General features: G+C 44.5%; 1 long non-coding RNA gene across 1 annotated transcript in view; it reads left to right on the forward strand.

Annotated features, from left to right (window-relative positions):
- Nucleotides 1-17,551, forward strand: part of LOC149977374 (uncharacterized) — a 934,188-nt gene extending 916,637 nt beyond the window's left edge. The window contains exons 2-3 of the long non-coding RNA XR_016486494.1: nt 16,965-17,044; nt 17,386-17,551. This is a non-coding gene — a long non-coding RNA (uncharacterized LOC149977374). The remainder of the gene's footprint in view (nt 1-16,964; nt 17,045-17,385) is intronic.
- The last annotated feature ends 326 nt before the right edge of the window (nt 17,552-17,877 follow it).

The raw sequence follows: 17,877 nt of genomic DNA on the forward strand, positions 1-17,877 counted from the left end.
GTCCACACTTAGGGTTAAAGCAGTCCACACTTAGGGTTAAAGCAGTCCACACTTAGGGTTAAAGCAGTCCACACTTAGGGCTAAATCAGTCCACACTTAGGTTTCAATTAAAGGGACATTAACTATATTCTGGTAATCCGACCAACTGAACATATGCGGTGGTCCTTAATGAATATGATGTCAGTTCGGTTGTCATCTGAGACATTCTCATCAATGATAAGATGACATAAATTCTACAGTGGAAAGTCTACACATCAGAGTTATCGGATACACATGGAATTGTTGTTCAATTTAAATGAAATGTGATTTTAGCTTCTAAAATGTGAGATTTGAGTTTTCATAAGAATAGGGCTCTGCTCAATCAGTGGCCCGCCCCTGTGAAGGGACATGGACTATAAAACTTTTCAAACACGCCCTCCTCTCCCTTCCTATGTAAGCCATTGACGACAATGTAACCTCCTGTTCCGAGGACGTGAGGACGGCGGTCCGATATCAGAATGGTTCGGATAATAAATATAAAATATCTGAAAAGTTATTTTAGGAAATTATAACTTTGTAATCTGAATATTTTTCCTTGGTGCCCCGACTTCCTAGTTAATTACAGTTACGTGATTAATCAGTTGATCGCGTAGTAACTAATTACAGAGAATCTTTGATAAAAAACGATCAGTCTTCAGTTAATGATAGGAAAGACACGACATAATGGTTATGATTACTACACTTCTACAAAGGGAATACTTGCATATGGTGTGTTTGGCTGGTGCAGTGAGGTGTTGGTAGTCACTTTAATACAAGGGGAGATTGTTGAGATTGTTGTTAAGGGGATTAGGTGTCCTGTGCCAAGTTTTCTCCCCACTTAGAACAAACTCCCCCAAATAATATGTAGTCCATCAAGCAGTATTGTCTGTAAAATAATTACAAAATACTATTAGACTTAATCGTTGTGTATGGTCTCCATTCCTACTGTAGCAGCACAATGCAGAATATTACACATCACAGACACACATTAGGTAGCTACAACACACAGGTATAGTTACTCCAAGGCTAGTATGAGAAATCTCACAGACACACATTAGGTAGCTACAACAAACAGGTATAGTTACTCCAAGGCTAGTATGAGAAATCTCACAGACACACATTAGGTAGCTACAACACACAGGTATAGTTACTCCAAGGCTAGTATGAGAAATCTCACAGACACACGTTAGCTAGCTACAACACACAGGTATAGTTACTCCAAGGCTATTAAGAGTTTCAAAGTCAAAGTCATTCCTTTACTCTTTGTCATCATCATCAAAACATTTACCCACTTTTGCTGCTAGTCCTAATGAGATGCACCGAGGCTAGCTAGCTAACATTAGCTAGCTAGCTATAACATTAGGCTACAGTACATGTTGGGTATAGCAAACACAGCTAGCTAGCTCAACTTGACTAGCTTGGCTCGTAGTGGTACCAGCAAGTCCTGTTATGGCCAAAAAGATCAAGAAATTATACTGTGCTGAACAACATTGCCTCATGTGAAAAGAGAGCTTAGCAATATTGCTAGCTAGCTACCAACAGCAAAACAAATGATTAGTTTGACATTTGCTTTCCTGATCCAGCTGGTTTCGGCTGCCGTCATCAGTTGATCTTGGAGGTTCTGAAGAACGTCTCCAGCACACTTCTATCCAATCTATCCATATATCCACTCATAATTATGTCTGAAACACATCTCGTCACTCATAATTATGTCTGAAACACCTCTCGTCACTCATAATTATGTCTGAAACACCTCTCATCACTCATAATTATGTCTGAAACACATCTCGTCACTCATAATTATGTCTGAAACACATCTCGTCACTCATAATTATGTCTGAAACACCTCTCGTCACTCATAATTATGTCTCAAACACATCTCATCACTCATAATTATGTCTGAAACACATCTTATCACTCATAATTATGTCTGAAACACCTCTCATCACTAGTAATTATGTTTGAAACATCTCCTCACTCATAATTATGTTTGAAACACCTCTCGTCATTCAGAATTATGTAGGGAGACTGGAAAAACACCCCAAATAGTGTCTAGTGTCTCGTGTGTGTGTGTGTGTGTGTGTGTGTGTGTGTGCAGTATGAGCAGAGAGAGAGCAGAGTGTTGTTATGAGAGTGACAGTTCTGCTGGGGGTTAGATAAGGAGATATCACTGCGCCCCAGACTCCAGGCAGGTGACAGTTCTGCTGGGGGTTAGATAAATAGATGCACTGCACCCAAAACTCCAAGCAGAGTACACATTGAGTGGACAACTGCAGAAACATAAAAAAATAATGCTTAAAGGACCAATTCACCCAACTAACTCTCATCACTCCTCATAAATATTGGATTGCCCTGGAGGTAGTCTACAGGTGGAGAGAGAAAGATTCCCTCTCTCCCTCTCTCTCTCTCTCTTTCTCTCTCTCTCTCTCTCTCTCCTTTTTCTCTCTCTCTGTGTGTTGTTCTGGTCTGGGCTTCTAGTACAACGTTCTATTCTAAGAGGAGGAGAATACAGGACAGGTGTGGTAAAGTTAATCAAATGGCTAACTTTATAATCCAAATCCAACAGGTTTGTAGCTAAATGGTTCAGTCCTCCAGTTTGGCTTTCCAGTTGATGGCTATGCAATGTCTTGCAGTAATCAGACCTAGATTACAAACAAGTTATCTGATATTGATCACCAGTATTTACATTTCCCCAACAGACATAATCTTGGCGATGGATGGATATAAATTCCTCGACACAATGAAATGAAACCACATACATTATCCCAAAATGGCGTCAGTTTACCACAAGACTACAGCATATGTAATAGGAGCTACCTGGTCCACCTATACAAGGCAGCAGTGCCCACCTTTGCCCGGAAACTAAGGATATTGCCCTCAAATGCAGCCCCAACACTTCACACAGGAGCAACAGATCAATAGACACCCCGACCAGACCAGCGAGACACTCTCCCAGACCTGCGGGACCCCCCCGGACCTACACATAGAGGACCCACGCTGAGAGGACCTACATCCAGACCACAACACCACCAGCCATATCCACACCCCCACTCCAACCAATCAACACCCACCCAAGTCAATCATGCCCACGCCCTATTTAGGCCCCCTCAGACTAGTCAGTCTAGTCAGACCAGTCAGTCTAGTCAGTCTAGTCAGACCAGTCAGTCTAGTCAGACTAGTCAGTATAGTCAGTCTAGTCAGTCTAGTCAGACCAGTCAGTCAGTATAGTCACTCCAGTCAGTCTAGTCGTTCCAGTCAGTCTAGTCGTTCCAGTCAGTCTAGTCAGACCAGTCAGTCTAGTCGTTCCTGTCAGTCTAGTCAGACCAGTCAGTCTAGTCAGACCAGTCAGTCTAGTCGTTCCAGTCAGTCTAGTCAGACCAGTCAGTCTAGTCAGTCCAGTCAGTCTAGTCGTTCCAGTCAGTCTAGTCAGACCAGTCAGTCTAATCAGTCTAGTCATTCAAGTCAGTCTAGTCGGACTAGTCAGTCTAGTCAGACCAGTCAGTCAGTCTAGTCAGACCAGTCAGTCTAGTCAGACCAGTCAGTCAGTCTAGTCAATATAGTAAGTCTAGTCAGACCAGTCAGTCAATCTTGTAAGTCTAGTCAGACCAGTCAGTCTACTCACTCCAGTCAGTCTAGTCAGACCAGTCAGTCTAGTCAGACCAGTCAGACCAGGCAGTCTAGTCAGACCAGTCAGTCAGTCTAGTCAGGCCAGTCAGACCAGTCAGACCAGTCAGTCTAGTCATTCCAGTCAGTCTAGTCAGACCAGTCAGTCTAGTCAGACCAGTCAGTCTAGTCAGACCAGTCAGTCTAGTCATTCCAGTCAGTCTAGTCATTCCAGTCATTCCAGTCATTCCAGTCAATATAGTAAGTCTAGTCAGACCAGTCAGTCAGTCTAGTCAGACCAGTCAGTCTAGTCAGACCAGTTAGTCAGTCTAGTCAATCTAGTAAGTCTAGTCAGACAAGTCAGTCAATCTAGTAAGTCTAGTCAGTCAGTCTAGTCAGACCAGTCAGTCAGATCAGTCAGACCAGTCAGTCTAGTCATTCCAGTCAGTCTAGTCAGACCAGTCAGACCAGTCAGTCTAGTCAGACCAGTCAGTCTAGTCATTCCAGTCAGTCTAGTCATTCCAGTCAGTCTAGTCAGACCAGTCAGTCATACCAGTCAGACCAGTCAGTCTAGTCAGACCAGTCAGTCAGTCTAGTCAGACCAGTCAGTCTAGTCAGACCAATCAGTCAGTCAGTCTAGTCATTCCAGTCAGTCTAGTCAGACCAGTCAGACCAGTCAGTCTAGTCAGACCAGTCAGTCAGTCTAGTCAGATCAGTCAGACCAGTCAGTCTAGTCATTCCAGTCAGTCTAGTCATTCCAGTCAGTCTAGTCATTCCAGTCAGTCTAGTCAGACCAGTCAAATCAGTCAGACCAGTCAGTCTAGTCATTCCAGTCAGTCTAGTCATTCCAGTCAGTCTAGTCATTTCAGTCAGACCAGTCAGTCTAGTCAGACCAGTCAGTCTAGTCATTCCAGTCAGTCTAGTCATTCCAGTCAGTCTAGTCAGACCAGTCAAACCAGTCAGTCAGATCAGTCAGACCAGTCAGTCTAGTCATTCCAGTCAGTCTAGTCATTTCAGTCAGACCAGTCAGTCTAGTCAGACCAGTCAGTCAGTCTAGTCAGACCAGTCAGTCTAGTCAGTCCAGTCAGTCTAGTCATTCCAGTCAGTCTTGTCAGTCTAGTCATTCCAGTCAGTCTAGTCAGTTATTCTCATATTATCAGTCAGAGTGATTGATTTCTCACAATAACATTTATTTGTGCATTAGAAAAGCAATTCACGGCACGGCTTGCTTTGAGATGGTAGGGAATAAATAATACTCCTCTTTATTCACAGGAGGGACCTAACTTAGAGACTTAATGAGATTTCTAAAGATATTTGGTTCTACAATATCTTTCAGTCATGTTACATTCACGAAGAAGACATCTTTTAAATCTAGTTGTCAGGGCGTCGGAGGGTTCACTACAGTATAAACACAGCTGGATGTAAACAAGGCTATTCCCTGGGTGGCTTGTGTTCTAATTGCACCTGCCAGGGGGTATGTAATGAGAGAGATGGAGGTGAAGGTGGAGGAGGAGGAGGAGGAGGAGGAGGAGGAGAGGGAATGAGAGGAAGAGGATATGGAAGAGCGTAGGAAGAGGGGGGAGGAGGAGAAGGGAAGATATGAGGAGGTGGAAGAAAGGGAGGAGGTGGGGGAAGATGAGGACAAGAGGGGACAAGAGGGAGGGAGGGTATTATTATTCTGATGTTGATCAGATCTGAAATGTTATCTCTCCACATCAGAGAGAGAGAGAGAGAGAGAGGGAGTGTATACACAGAGTATACAGTAGCAGAATACCTGACCCCTGTGACTGACCCAACATTAAGGAAAGCTTTGACTACGCACAGATTCAGTGAGCAAAGCCTTGCTATTGAGAAAGGCCGACATGGGCAGACCTGGCTCTCAAGAGAAGACAGGCTATGTGCACACTGCTCACAAAAGTAAGTGGAAACTGAGCTGCACTTCCTAACCTCCTGCCAAATATATGACCATATTAGAGACACATATTTGCCTCAGATTACACAGACCCACAAAGAATTCCAAAACTAATCCAATTTTGGCAAACTCCCATATCTACTGGGTGAAATACCACTGAGTGCCACCACTGTCTGTGTAGACTTTGTATGTAGGCTATGGTCTGTGTATAGTCTGTAGACCGTCTGTGTTGACTGTCTGTGTAGACTGTCTGTGTAGACTGTTTGTGTAGACTATAGACTGTGTACAAACTGGGAGTAGCTCTCTGGAAGACAGTGGGGAGCACTAATGAATCTTCCCTTCCCAACATGAATCTTCCGCCTCCCAATCACTCTTAATGGCCTCCCTTATTTATGGAGGTATTATTTTTAGCTCACCATCATTTCATCTCTCCTCTTCTCCGCCTTCTGAAAATTAACTGCGTTGTTAGAACCGCGATTGAGGTGCAGGGGAGGGGAGGGTGGAGAAAGAGAGAGAGAGAGAGAGAGAGGGAGACATATATTTCAGTATGTCCCTAATGGGGTAACCATAACCCTAATGGGGTAACAATAACCCTAATGGGGTAATCCTCAGTGTTTCCCTAATGGAGTGTGTCCCTAATGGGAGAGAAGGAGAGAAGGAGAGAAGGAGAGAAGGGGAGATGGAGAGAAGGAGAGAAGGAGAGGAGAGAAGGAGAGAAGGGAGAAGGAGAGAAGGAGAGAAGGGAGAAGGAGAGAAGGGAGAAGAAGAGAAGGGAGAAGGAGAGAAGGGAGAAGGAGGAGAAGGGGAGAAGGAGAGAAGGAGAGAAGGAGAGAAGGGAGAGAAGGAGAGAAGGAAAGAAGGAGAGAAGGAGAGAAGGGAGAAGGAGAGAAGGAGTGAAGGGAGAAGGAGAGAAGAAGAGAAGGGAGAATGAGAGAAGGAGAAAGACAATTTGAAGAGAACAGATGTGTCAGTAATGGCTAGCTACAACTAGCTAGTCAAACTGGAACTGTATACAGCATTGAAAGCTGCTTTGAATAATTTGAATTTAATTTGAAACAAAGAACAGGGAGGGAGAAGAGAAGGTAGAGATAACAAAACAGAAACATAGAGTTGCTTTCAGAAAGAGAAAATAAAGCGAGATAGAGAGAAATGGGAGAGTAGAGACATAAACATATGAAAGAGATAAATGTACAGTGCCAGTCAAAAGTTTGGACACACCTACTCGTTCAAGGGATTTTTTAAACTATTTATACATTGCAGAATGATAGTGAAGACATCAAAACTATGAAATAATACATATGGAATCATGTAGTAACCAAAAAAGTATATTTTAAGATTCTTCAAAGTAGCCACCCTTTGCCTTGATGACAGCTTTGCACACTCTTGACATTCTCTCAACCAGCTTCATGAGGAATGCTTTTCCAATAGTCTTGAAGGAGTTCCCAACATATGCTGAGCACTTGTTGGCTGCTTTTATTTCACCCCGCGGACCAACCATCTCAATTTGGGTTGAGGTCGGGTGATTGTGGGAGCCAGGTCATCTGATGCAGCACTCCATCACTCTCCTTCTTGTTCAAATAGCCCTTACAAATAGCCGTTTTCAACTATGCTCTGTTGAGTGGATAGTTGATTCTCCATTTTTGCAAATCTTTTTCATAAAGTGTTGTTTGAAAGAATCTGCAGTCTCCCTTCCCTTTGATTAGATATTCCACCACAGTTTGGTGACCTCTGTGGGATGCTAACTCTGCTTGTTGATTGCTCCCAGGAGACCGAGGCTAGACTGCGTGCAGGGGCATTAGACGTGGCTCAGGGCACCACACACTCCAACTAAAACGAAGCAGAGGGGGATCCACCTCGGACCTGCTGGGAGTGTCAGTGAGTGGATATGTCATTCCGGACAGATAAGATAAATTCAGGGTGAGACTGATTCTCTTTCGAACATCATAGAAAATCCTGTTCTAAGAACAGGTTGTGCACGTTATGTCTTTGTTGTAGCAACGACAGCCCTAGTTAGAAATGTTGTTGTAGCAATGACACCCCTAGTTAGAAAAGTTGTTGTAGCAACGACACCCCTAGTTAGAAACTATGTTGTAGCAACGACACCCCTAGTTAAAAACGTTGTTGTAGCAACGACACCCCTAGTTAGAAACTATGTTGTAGCAATGACACCCCTAGTTAGAAACTATGTTGTAGCAACGACAGCCCTAGTTAGAAACGTTGTTGTAGCAACGACAGCCCTAGTTAGAAATGTTGTTGCAGCAATGACACCCCTAGTTAGAAACGTTGTTGTAGCAACGACACCCCTAGTTAGAAACGTTGTTGTAGCAACGACAGCCCTAGTTAGAAATGTTGTTGCAGCAATGACACCCCTAGTTAGAAACGTTGTTGTAGCAACGACAGCCCTAGTTAGAAACGTTGTTGTAGCAACGACAGCCCTAGATAGAAACAATGTTGTAGCAACGACAGCCCTAGTTAAAAACGTTGTTGTAGCAACGACACCCCTAGTTAGAAACTATGTTGTAGCAATGACACCCCTAGTTAGAAACTATGTTGTAGGAACAACGCCCCTAGTTAGAAACGTTGTTGTAGCAACGACACCCCTAGTTAGAAACTATGTTGTAGCAATGACACCCCTAGTTAGAAACTATGTTGTAGGAACAACGCCCCTAGTTAAAAGGCAGCAGAGATATGTCTGAATAGGGGAAGTCCTGGAAGTCGGGCAACCATCCTGTTGAAGCATGGTGACCCTGTAGGAGCAGTGGACATCTCCGATTGGGATCTTTTCTGTTGAAGCAGAAGTATCCTGGTTAGAGACAGTGTTTCTCTGTTGAAGCAGAGAAGCAGCCATGGGATGTTATGTCACGGTTATGAGTTATGAGATATATAGATATATATTTATTCCTGCAAGTAAAATGTAAAAAAAAAAAAAAAAAAAAAACTAAATAAACATTGTTAAAGAAAATGTATTAATCAGTGTACTGGTAAAACATCATTAAAAGGCACAAATGCCCTAACTACTCTCCAGGAAGTGGGTATCACTACGTTAGAAAATTGTTCAATGTAGAGCGGTGAGAGCAGTGAGTGAGGACATCTAAACACTCTGGCAGGAAGAGGTCAACTATAGCAAAACCATAGAGGCACTATCTGGCCACCGTCAGGAAGAGGTCAACTATAGCAAAACCATAGAGGCACTATCTGGCCACCGTCAGGAAGAGGTCAACTATAGCAAAACCATAGAGGCACTATCTGGCCACCGTCAGGAAGAGGTCAACTATAGCAAAACCATAGAGGCACTATCTGGCCACCGGCAGGAAGAGGTCAACTATAGCAAAACCATAGAGGCACTATCTGGCCACCGTCTGTGTTACGTTCCCCAGTTTATGTGTTGTAGTTTGTGTATTTGCATGTGTTTTATTTCAGGAAATGGCTTCCTGAAATCCCTCAAGCAGCTGATTGGTCGACTCCAGGGCTAATTGGAGAGCTGACCCCGCCCCCTCGTCAAGACACAGCTGTCTCCAATTACCCATTCCTTCTGAAGCTATATAAAAGCCAGTGTTCTGTTCAGGAGAGAGAGATTTGGAGGTAGGGATTGCTGAGAGAGATTTTGCTGAGGTCATTGCAGAGCGATTGTTTGTGATAGAGAGATTTTTGCTGGAGGTTGATTTGCTGGGAGTTCATTGCTGGGAAGTTGGTATGTTTTGTGAGTTTGTTGCTCAGATAGAGCTTATTTGATGTACTTTGTTTCTTAGTTTGTTTGTGAAATTGTTTAATATTCTGTTTCATTTGTTCCCAGGGGGGAAGGCACCTTGGGAGTGCTTAGGCAAGACGCCCGCGGGCATACATATACCCGTAGTATATTCACTGTCTAGGCACACTAGGTAAGACCTGGGCGGACCACCCCCTGTATTTTGGTTAGGGCACCAGGTGGTGCTAAATTAGGTAAGTAGTGGGTAGGCAGGTAAGATAGGAGAGGGGGGGGGGGGGCTTTCAGATTTACTTTCTTTGCTTTGGTTCCATCCAGCCCCTTTTCCCCATATTACTGTGTAAAGGAATAAAGTCCTTGTAAAACGGTACCACATTCTGCCTGTCATCCTTACTCGCACCTACAGTCCATACCTTTTTCACTTCACAGAGTTTAGTTGTAGCAGGGTGTTGCGTTCCCTCTTCATAGAGGCGTGCGTAACAGTCAGGAAGAGGTCAACTATAGAAAAACCATAGAGGCACCATCTGGCCACCGTCAGGAAGAGGTCAACTATAGAAAAACCATAGAGGCACTACAGGGAGCACAAAGGTAGTAAAATGTAAAAAAAAAAACAATTCGGCTTGAATATGAAAAAAAAATCCAATCATGGATAAAATTGTGTAGCTTCTCTCTGCTGACTGGAAATATGTGAGAGCGGATACAAATCCATTGCATTAACTAATTATGACAATTTGTTAGTTACACTATCCTTATGAACTGCATAGTGTATCATTACAGCAGTATGTACCAGTAATATATGTTACCTAGCTACCTAACGTTAGTTGGCTACTAATATATTGAACTTGTCAGTATATTAACTATGCTATCCAACGTTTATTGATGTGATTATTCGCGTCATTCTTAGCTTAGCTAAATGGTATAGTCGCTGTGCGTTTTCAATGAACAATGATCGTAAAATGTCTAACTAGTGATTTGTTATGCTAACAAGCTAGAAAAAGGCTGCATAGCAACAGCACTTCCAGTAGACATGCAAAGTAGACATGCAAAGCTCAAAGTCACCGAACGTGCTACCTGTCCCAGACCTGTTGTTTTCAACTCTTTAGAGACAGCAGGAGCGGTAGAGATACTCTTAATCAGATCGGCTATGGAAAGCCAACTGACATTTACTACTGAGGTGCTGACTTGCTGCACCCTCGACAACTACTGTGATTATTATTATGTGACCATGCTGGTCATTTATGAACATTTGAACATCTTGGCCATGTTCTGTTATCTCCTCCCGGCACAGCCAGAAGAGAACTGGCCACCCCTCATAGCCTGGTTCCTCTCTAGGTTTCTTCCTAGGTTATGGCCTTTCTAGCGAGTTTTTCCTAGCCACCGTGCTTCTACACCTGCTTGCTGTTTGGGGTTTTAGGCTGGGTTTCTGTACAGCACTTTGAGATATCAGCTGATGTAAGAAGGGCTTTATAAATACGTTTGATTTGATTTTGATTTGAACTGAAAGGTTACCGTTTGGTTACATTATACTAAAATTAACTAATAGTATATAGTATGAAGTATACACTGACATGTAGTATATAGCATATTAGTATGGGTATTTGAACACAACTTGGGTATGTGAGTATATTGATAGAATGTGTATGTCTGCTTTGATGGCAGGTTTGAAAACTGTTATCAACATGGATATTGCGGAGATAGCGGAAAAATACCGAAGCGTAGTGTGTGGGGCCATTGGTCATTCGAAAAGTGAGTGTAGAGGCAATATTTGTTACATTTATAACAGGAAAGTATGGGGAATTCACTTACCTTAACCAATGAGACTATGGGGGTTTTCTCAGCCCAGTTAATACCTTTAAATTAAATAGCACATACGACTTGAAAAGTGGTTTTTATTTCCACATTAAGAGTTAGGGAGAATTAGCACTGAATGCAGACGTTACTTGTCAAGACGTAAGAAACCAAATTAGGGTTACCATCAAATTCAAAATCATTACGGAGTAAATGTGATGTAATGAAGGAATTTCATTGGTCGGGAAAATATAATCTGTTTTTATTGACTTTATGTCACGACTTCCACCGAAGGGGGCTCCTCTCGCTCGGAGGTCGTCGTCGCCGGTCTACTAGCTTTATGTCACGACTTCCACCGAAGGGGGCTCCTCTTGCTCGGAGGTCGTCGTCGCCGGTCTACTAGCTTTATGTCACGACTTCCACCGAAGGGGGCTCCTCTCGCTCGGAGGTCGTCGTCGCCGGTCTACTAGCTGCCACCGAAGGGGGCTCCTCTCGCTTGGAGGTCGTCGTCGCCGGTCTACTAGCTGCCACCGAAGGGGGCTCCTCTCGCTTGGAGGTCGTCGTCGCCGGTCTACTAGCTGCCACCGAAGGGGGCTCCTCTCGCTTGGAGGTCGTCGTCGCCGGTCTACTAGCTGCCACCGAAGGGGGCTCCTCTCGCTTGGAGGTCGTCGTCGCCGGTCTACTAGCTGCCACCGAAGGGGGCTCCTCTCGCTTGGAGGTCGTCGTCGCCGGTCTACTAGCTGCCACCGAAGGGGGCTCCTCTCGCTTGGAGGTCGTCGTCGCCGGTCTACTAGCTGCCACCGAAGTGGGCTCCTCTCGCTTGGAGGTCGTCGTCGCCGGTCTACTAGCTGCCACCGAAGGGGGCTCCTCTCGCTTGGAGGTCGTCGTCGCCGGTCTACTAGCTGCCACCGAAGGGGGCTCCTCTCGCTTGGAGGTCGTCGTCGCCGGTCTACTAGCTGCCACCGAAGGGGGCTCCTCTCGCTCGGAGGTCGTCGTCGCCGGTCTACTAGCTGCCACCGAAGGGGGCTCCTCTCGCTCGGAGGTCGTCGTCGCCGGTCTACTAGCTGCCACCGAAAGGGGCTCCTCTCGCTTGGAGGTCGTCGTCGCCGGTCTACTAGCTGCCACCGAAGGGGGCTCCTCTCGCTTGGAGGTCGTCGTCGCCGGTCTACTAGCTGCCACCGAAGGGGGCTCCTCTCGCTTGGAGGTCGTCGTCGCCGGTCTACTAGCTGCCACCGAAGGGGGCTCCTCTCGCTTGGAGGTCGTCGTCGCCGGTCTACTAGCTGCCACCGAAGGGGGCTCCTCTCGCTTGGAGGTCGTCGTCGCCGGTCTACTAGCTGCCACCGAAGGGGGCTCCTCTCGCTTGGAGGTCGTCGTCGCCGGTCTACTAGCTGCCACCGAAGGGGGCTCCTCTCGCTTGGAGGTCGTCGTCGCCGGTCTACTAGCTGCCACCGAAGGGGGCTCCTCTCGCTTGGAGGTCGTCGTCGCCGGTCTACTAGCTGCCACCGAAGGGGGCTCCTCTCGCTTGGAGGTCGTCGTCGCCGGTCTACTAGCTGCCACCGAAGGGGGCTCCTCTCGCTTGGAGGTCGTCGTCGCCGGTCTACTAGCTGCCACCGAAGGGGGCTCCTCTCGCTTGGAGGTCGTCGTCGCCGGTCTACTAGCTGCCACCGAAGGGGGCTCCTCTCGCTCGGAGGTCGTCGTCGCCGGTCTACTAGCTGCCACCGAAAGGGGCTCCTCTCGCTCGGAGGTCGTCGTCGCCGGTCTACTAGCTGCCACCGAAGGGGGCTCCTCTCGCTTGGAGGTCGTCGTCGCCGGTCTACTAGCTGCCACCGAAGGGGGCTCCTCTCGCTCGGAGGTCGTCGTCGCCGGTCTACTAGCTGCCACCGATCCTTCTTCCTTTTCTTTTGGTTTTGTATGTTTTGTGTTTCACCTGTGTTCTATTTGGTTAATTAGGGGGGGGATTTTAATCTCGCCATTTCCTCTGGTTTTGTGCGGGATTGTTTCGTTTTGCTGTCAGTAAGATTTGGGTTGCGTTTTCTTGGGTTCTGTTTATTGACAGGTGCTTTTTTCCCCTGGACTGTGTCTGAGTGGTTTTTGAGGCTACTGTTGTAGTCCGGTTTCCTGTTATTTGGACTTGTTTAATAAACACCCTTTTCAGAACTTGCTTTCTCCTGCACCTGACTCCACACCCAAAACTCCTTGGGAAGAATCTGACACCTTGCCAGATCTGTTTCGAAATCAATGAATGTCGATTCAACTCGTTGATTCCTAAATCCCCTTTGCACATGTGAAATCTTTGGAAAGAAACACTTGGATGAACGTTAAGGCTATTTTGTGGTAATTGTATCGCTATTATGTGCCAGATGTCAAGACCACAAACTACTATAACTGGGATATTTGCGGGATATACTGGTCAATTCAATAGCATTGGGTCTATGTCACTGACTGAATTGTAGTTGTGGGCAGAAAGAGGCTCAAGTATTGTGAACTATTTTAACTCACATCGAAACGTGTCTTTTCCCTTAGGAATTGACTGAAGTATTTCGGGGATTTGACGCATTACATGTTAATCTTATAATAATAGAGATTTAATAAGTAGAAAGTAGAAGAAGAAGAAGAAGTAGAAAGGGAATATCCAGCGGAGGTTGATATTAAAAATACAGAGTAATATTGTTAGGGTTGCCTGAAATTAAAACAATGCCTTCTAATAATGTGAATGGAAATATGTTATTAGTTATTAGTGTTTTTTTGGAAAGATATTTCCATGTTTAATTCCGTGGGTGAAAGCCAGTCGTGCTCGCTATATCAGGCTGTAAGGGACGCAGTGGGACATTGGAAGCAGAGGTCTGAATAGTTGAATCAGAAACATTCTTTGACAGTTTCTGATTATTGTTGCGATTATTGTTGCTCAGTTTTGTAGTTTAGGTAACACCAGTGAATTTGAGAAGGAAGGTAATGTAATTTAAAACGATAAGCTGTTTCCATTATGTGGAACAGTGGCAAGTATCTAAAGTGAATGTTTTGGTACTGAATATTGAGCTGATGAATATTGAGCTGCCGGTGCCAACTTTTTGAAGGTCCAAGATTTGTTAAAACAGGTTTTATATTTTGACTAAACTAATGCAATAGGTTAAAATTATAGGATTAACAGAAAGGGGCTCTGGGATTGTTTACTTTGGAAGGTGTCTAGTCCTCGTAATGAAACTATAGTATCTGATGTGTTTTGACTAGGATTCTTTCTTCCAGGACTAATTGTGCTATTATGTGTTTTTTTTGCGATATTTATAAAATATTTTGTACATAATGTTTCTGCAACCATATCTTACATCAGAAAAGAGCTTCTGGATATCTGGACAGCGATCACTCACCTCAGATTAGACAAGTTTTTTTCAACAACAACAACAAGCAGGACTCACACGAGATTCTCCAAACACCCCACAGGACCGACATCCCCGTTATTTGCAAGAGGAAGCGACGCAGATGAAGAAGAGCCGGATGCCTCGTCCGGACCCGCAGAAGGTGACTAGGAAAGCTGCAGTTACCGTCAATATTACTCGCCAATGTGCAATCATTGGACAATAAACTAGACGAGGTACGATCACGAATATCCTACCAATGGGACATCAACAACTGTAATACCCTATGGTTCACAGAATCGTGGCTGCATGACGACATGCACGGCAAGATAGAACGTGGGGGGGCGGTCTGTGCATATTTGTAAACAACAGTTGGTGCACGAAATCTAAGGAAGTCTCTAGATTTTGCTCGCCTGAAGTAGAGTATATTGTGATAAATTGCAGGCCACACTACTTGCCTAGAGAGTTCTCAGCTATACTTTTCGTGGCTGTTTATTTACCACCACAATCAGATGCTGGCTCTAAGACCTCACTCAGTCAGCTGTATAAGGAAATAAGCAAACAGGAAACCGCTCACCCAGAGGCGGCGCTCCTAGTGGCCGGAGACTTTAATGCAGGAAAACTTAAATCAGTTCTACCAAATCTCTATCAACATGTTAAATGTGCAACCAGAGGGGAAAAAATTCTAGATCACCGACATGATTATGTTTGCAGACGACACAACAGTGGTAGGCCTGATCACCGACAATGACGAGACAGCCTACAGGGAGGAGGTCAGAGACCTGGTCGGGTGGTGACAGAATAACAACCTATCCCTCAACGTAACCAAGACTAAGGAGATGATTGTGGACTACAGGAAAAGGAGCACCGAGCACGTCCCCATTCTCATCGACGGGGCTGTAGTGGAGCAGGTTGAGAGCTTCAAACTCCTTGGTGTCCACATCAACAATAAGCTAGAATGGTCCCAACACACCAAGACAGTAGTGAAGAGGGCACGACAAAGCCTATTCTCCCTCAGGAAACTAAAAAGATTTGTCATGGGTCCTGAGATCCTCAAAAGGTTCTACAGCTGCAACATCGAGAGCATCCTGACCAGTTGCATCACTGCCTGGTACGGCAATTGCTCGGCCTCTGACCGCAAGGCACTTCAGAGGGTAGTGCGTACGGCCCAATACATCACTGGGGCAAAGCTGCCTGCCATCCAGGACCTCTACACCAGGCGGTGTCAGAGGAAGGCCCTAAAAATTGTCAAAGACCCCAGCCACCCCAGTCATAGACTGTTCTTTCTACTACTGCATGGCAAGCGGTACCGGGGTGCCAAGTCTAGGACAAAAAGGCTTCTCAACAGTTTTTACCCCCAAGCCATAAGACTCCTGAACAGGTAACCAAATGGTTACCCGGACTATTTCCATTGTGCCCCCCGCCCCAACCCCTCTTTTACATTGCTGCTACTCTCTGTTCATCATATATGCATAGTCACTTTAACTGTACATTCATGTACATACTACCTCAATTGGGCCGACCAACCAGTGCTCCCGCACATTGGCTAACTGGGCTATCTGCATTGTGTCCCACCACCCGCCATCCCCTCTTTTACGCTACTGCTACTCTCTGTTCATCATATATGCATAGTCACTTTCACGATACCTACATGTACACACTATCTCAATAAGCCTGACTAAACTGTGTGTGTATATAGCTACATGTACATACTATCTCAATAAGCCTGACTAAACGGTGTGTGTATATAGCTACATGTACATACTATCTCAATAAGCCTGACTAAACGGTGTGTGTTTATGGCTACATGTACATACTATCTCAATCAGCCTGACTAAAGGGTGTGTGTTTATGGCTACATGTACATACTATCTCAATAAGCCTGACTAAACGGTGTGTGTTTATGGCTACATGTACATACTATCTCAATAAGCCTGACTAAACGGTGTGTGTTTATGGCTACATGTACATACTATCTCAATAAGCCTGACTAAACGGTGTGTGTTTATGGCCTTGCTACTCTTATTTTCAAATTGTATTTGTACTGTTGTTTTATTTCTTTACCTACACACACACACGCACGCACGCACGCACGCACGCACACACACACACACACCTTTTTTTTCGCACTATTGGTTAGAGCCTGTAAGTAAGCATTTCACTGTTGTATTCGGCGCACTTGACAAATTAACTTTGATTTGATGGAAGTCCACTACAGTATGTACAGTATGTTAAGGATGCTTCCACATTAAATAAGGAAAATGTTGTTTGTTTTTACCGTACATCATGAATGTTTGTTAGTGTTTCCATGTTTGATTTATTGTGTGGGATTATTTTATTTGGTTTCAGTGGGTTTTCAAGGGTAAGAGACAAGGTGTCTTCAAATTGAATTTTCTGAAGTTTTATTTTCTGAGTTTTAATTGAAAATGTGTATTCGGTTGATCAGGGATGTACTGAAGAAACTGTAACCTGGGATACGAAATGTATGACATGTTTGACTGTTTTTAAATAATTAATCTAATACAGAAAGCAAAACTCATTTGACGGGTTTTAATAACCTCTGACCTGTTCTGTCCTGACTTTCTAGTGTGGTTTGATCGCCCTCACTGGAAAAGCCGAGAGATGTTTGGTTGATGATTTCAGGTCATTTGTAATACTGATTTGAAGGTCATTTGTAATGATGATAATTACGGAGGTTATATTTAATATCTCTATGTGGAATTCGGAACACGAGATGGATAGTCCTGTCTAGTCTATTTTTATATTCCTTGAATCAAGATATGGGCACAATTGTGTTTCTTCATGGAGTTAATACTGTATGGCTAGTGATTCTAATTGGATTCTTTTTTTTTTTTTACACATTAGTCACTATGGTGAGTCGTGTAAAAATGTGGGTTTTGGATTGAAGTTTACACACCTTGAGTGATATGTAGGGATGTATAGAGTGATATATGAAGGACTGTATTGTTGCGTTGTTTGTTACATTTTGTTACGATAAATCTCACCAGATTGGGTCTGCTGGATGATCGGGAACATTTCCTGACCCTGCGATGAGGTTGACAGTGTGATAAGAGGAGTATAACCAATTTGGAAAAATTGGATCAACAGAATGTGTTATTCTCTTTGACATTTGTTTTTGAGATTTGTATTAAAAATATTGGTCTGAAGTAATAATTTGTCATGTATTAGATCATTTGTCTGGATTTCCTGAATCAGATATGAACTGAACTGAATTGTTGTTCTGATCTGTCCTTTCTCGAGCTTATGGTGGAGATGGTATCTAGATGGATGAAAGGGTTATAACGTGACCGAATGGCGTGGACCTCAAAACCCCCTCTAACCGGCTGAAGAAATGATGTTCAATACGGATGGCCCTGTCCTGCTCGGACTCATTCAACCTATTGTTATATATCACACAACAACCTTCAACCTAGTGCACCACGAGTCTAGGCGAGCCACCGGTGTACAGCATCCAGTTGAAGTTATCAACCGCCTTTTCT

This window comes from Oncorhynchus mykiss, chromosome 15, assembly GCF_057628025.1.
Source record: "Oncorhynchus mykiss isolate SJ-2025 chromosome 15, ASM5762802v1, whole genome shotgun sequence".
Lineage (NCBI taxonomy): Eukaryota > Metazoa > Chordata > Actinopteri > Salmoniformes > Salmonidae > Oncorhynchus > Oncorhynchus mykiss.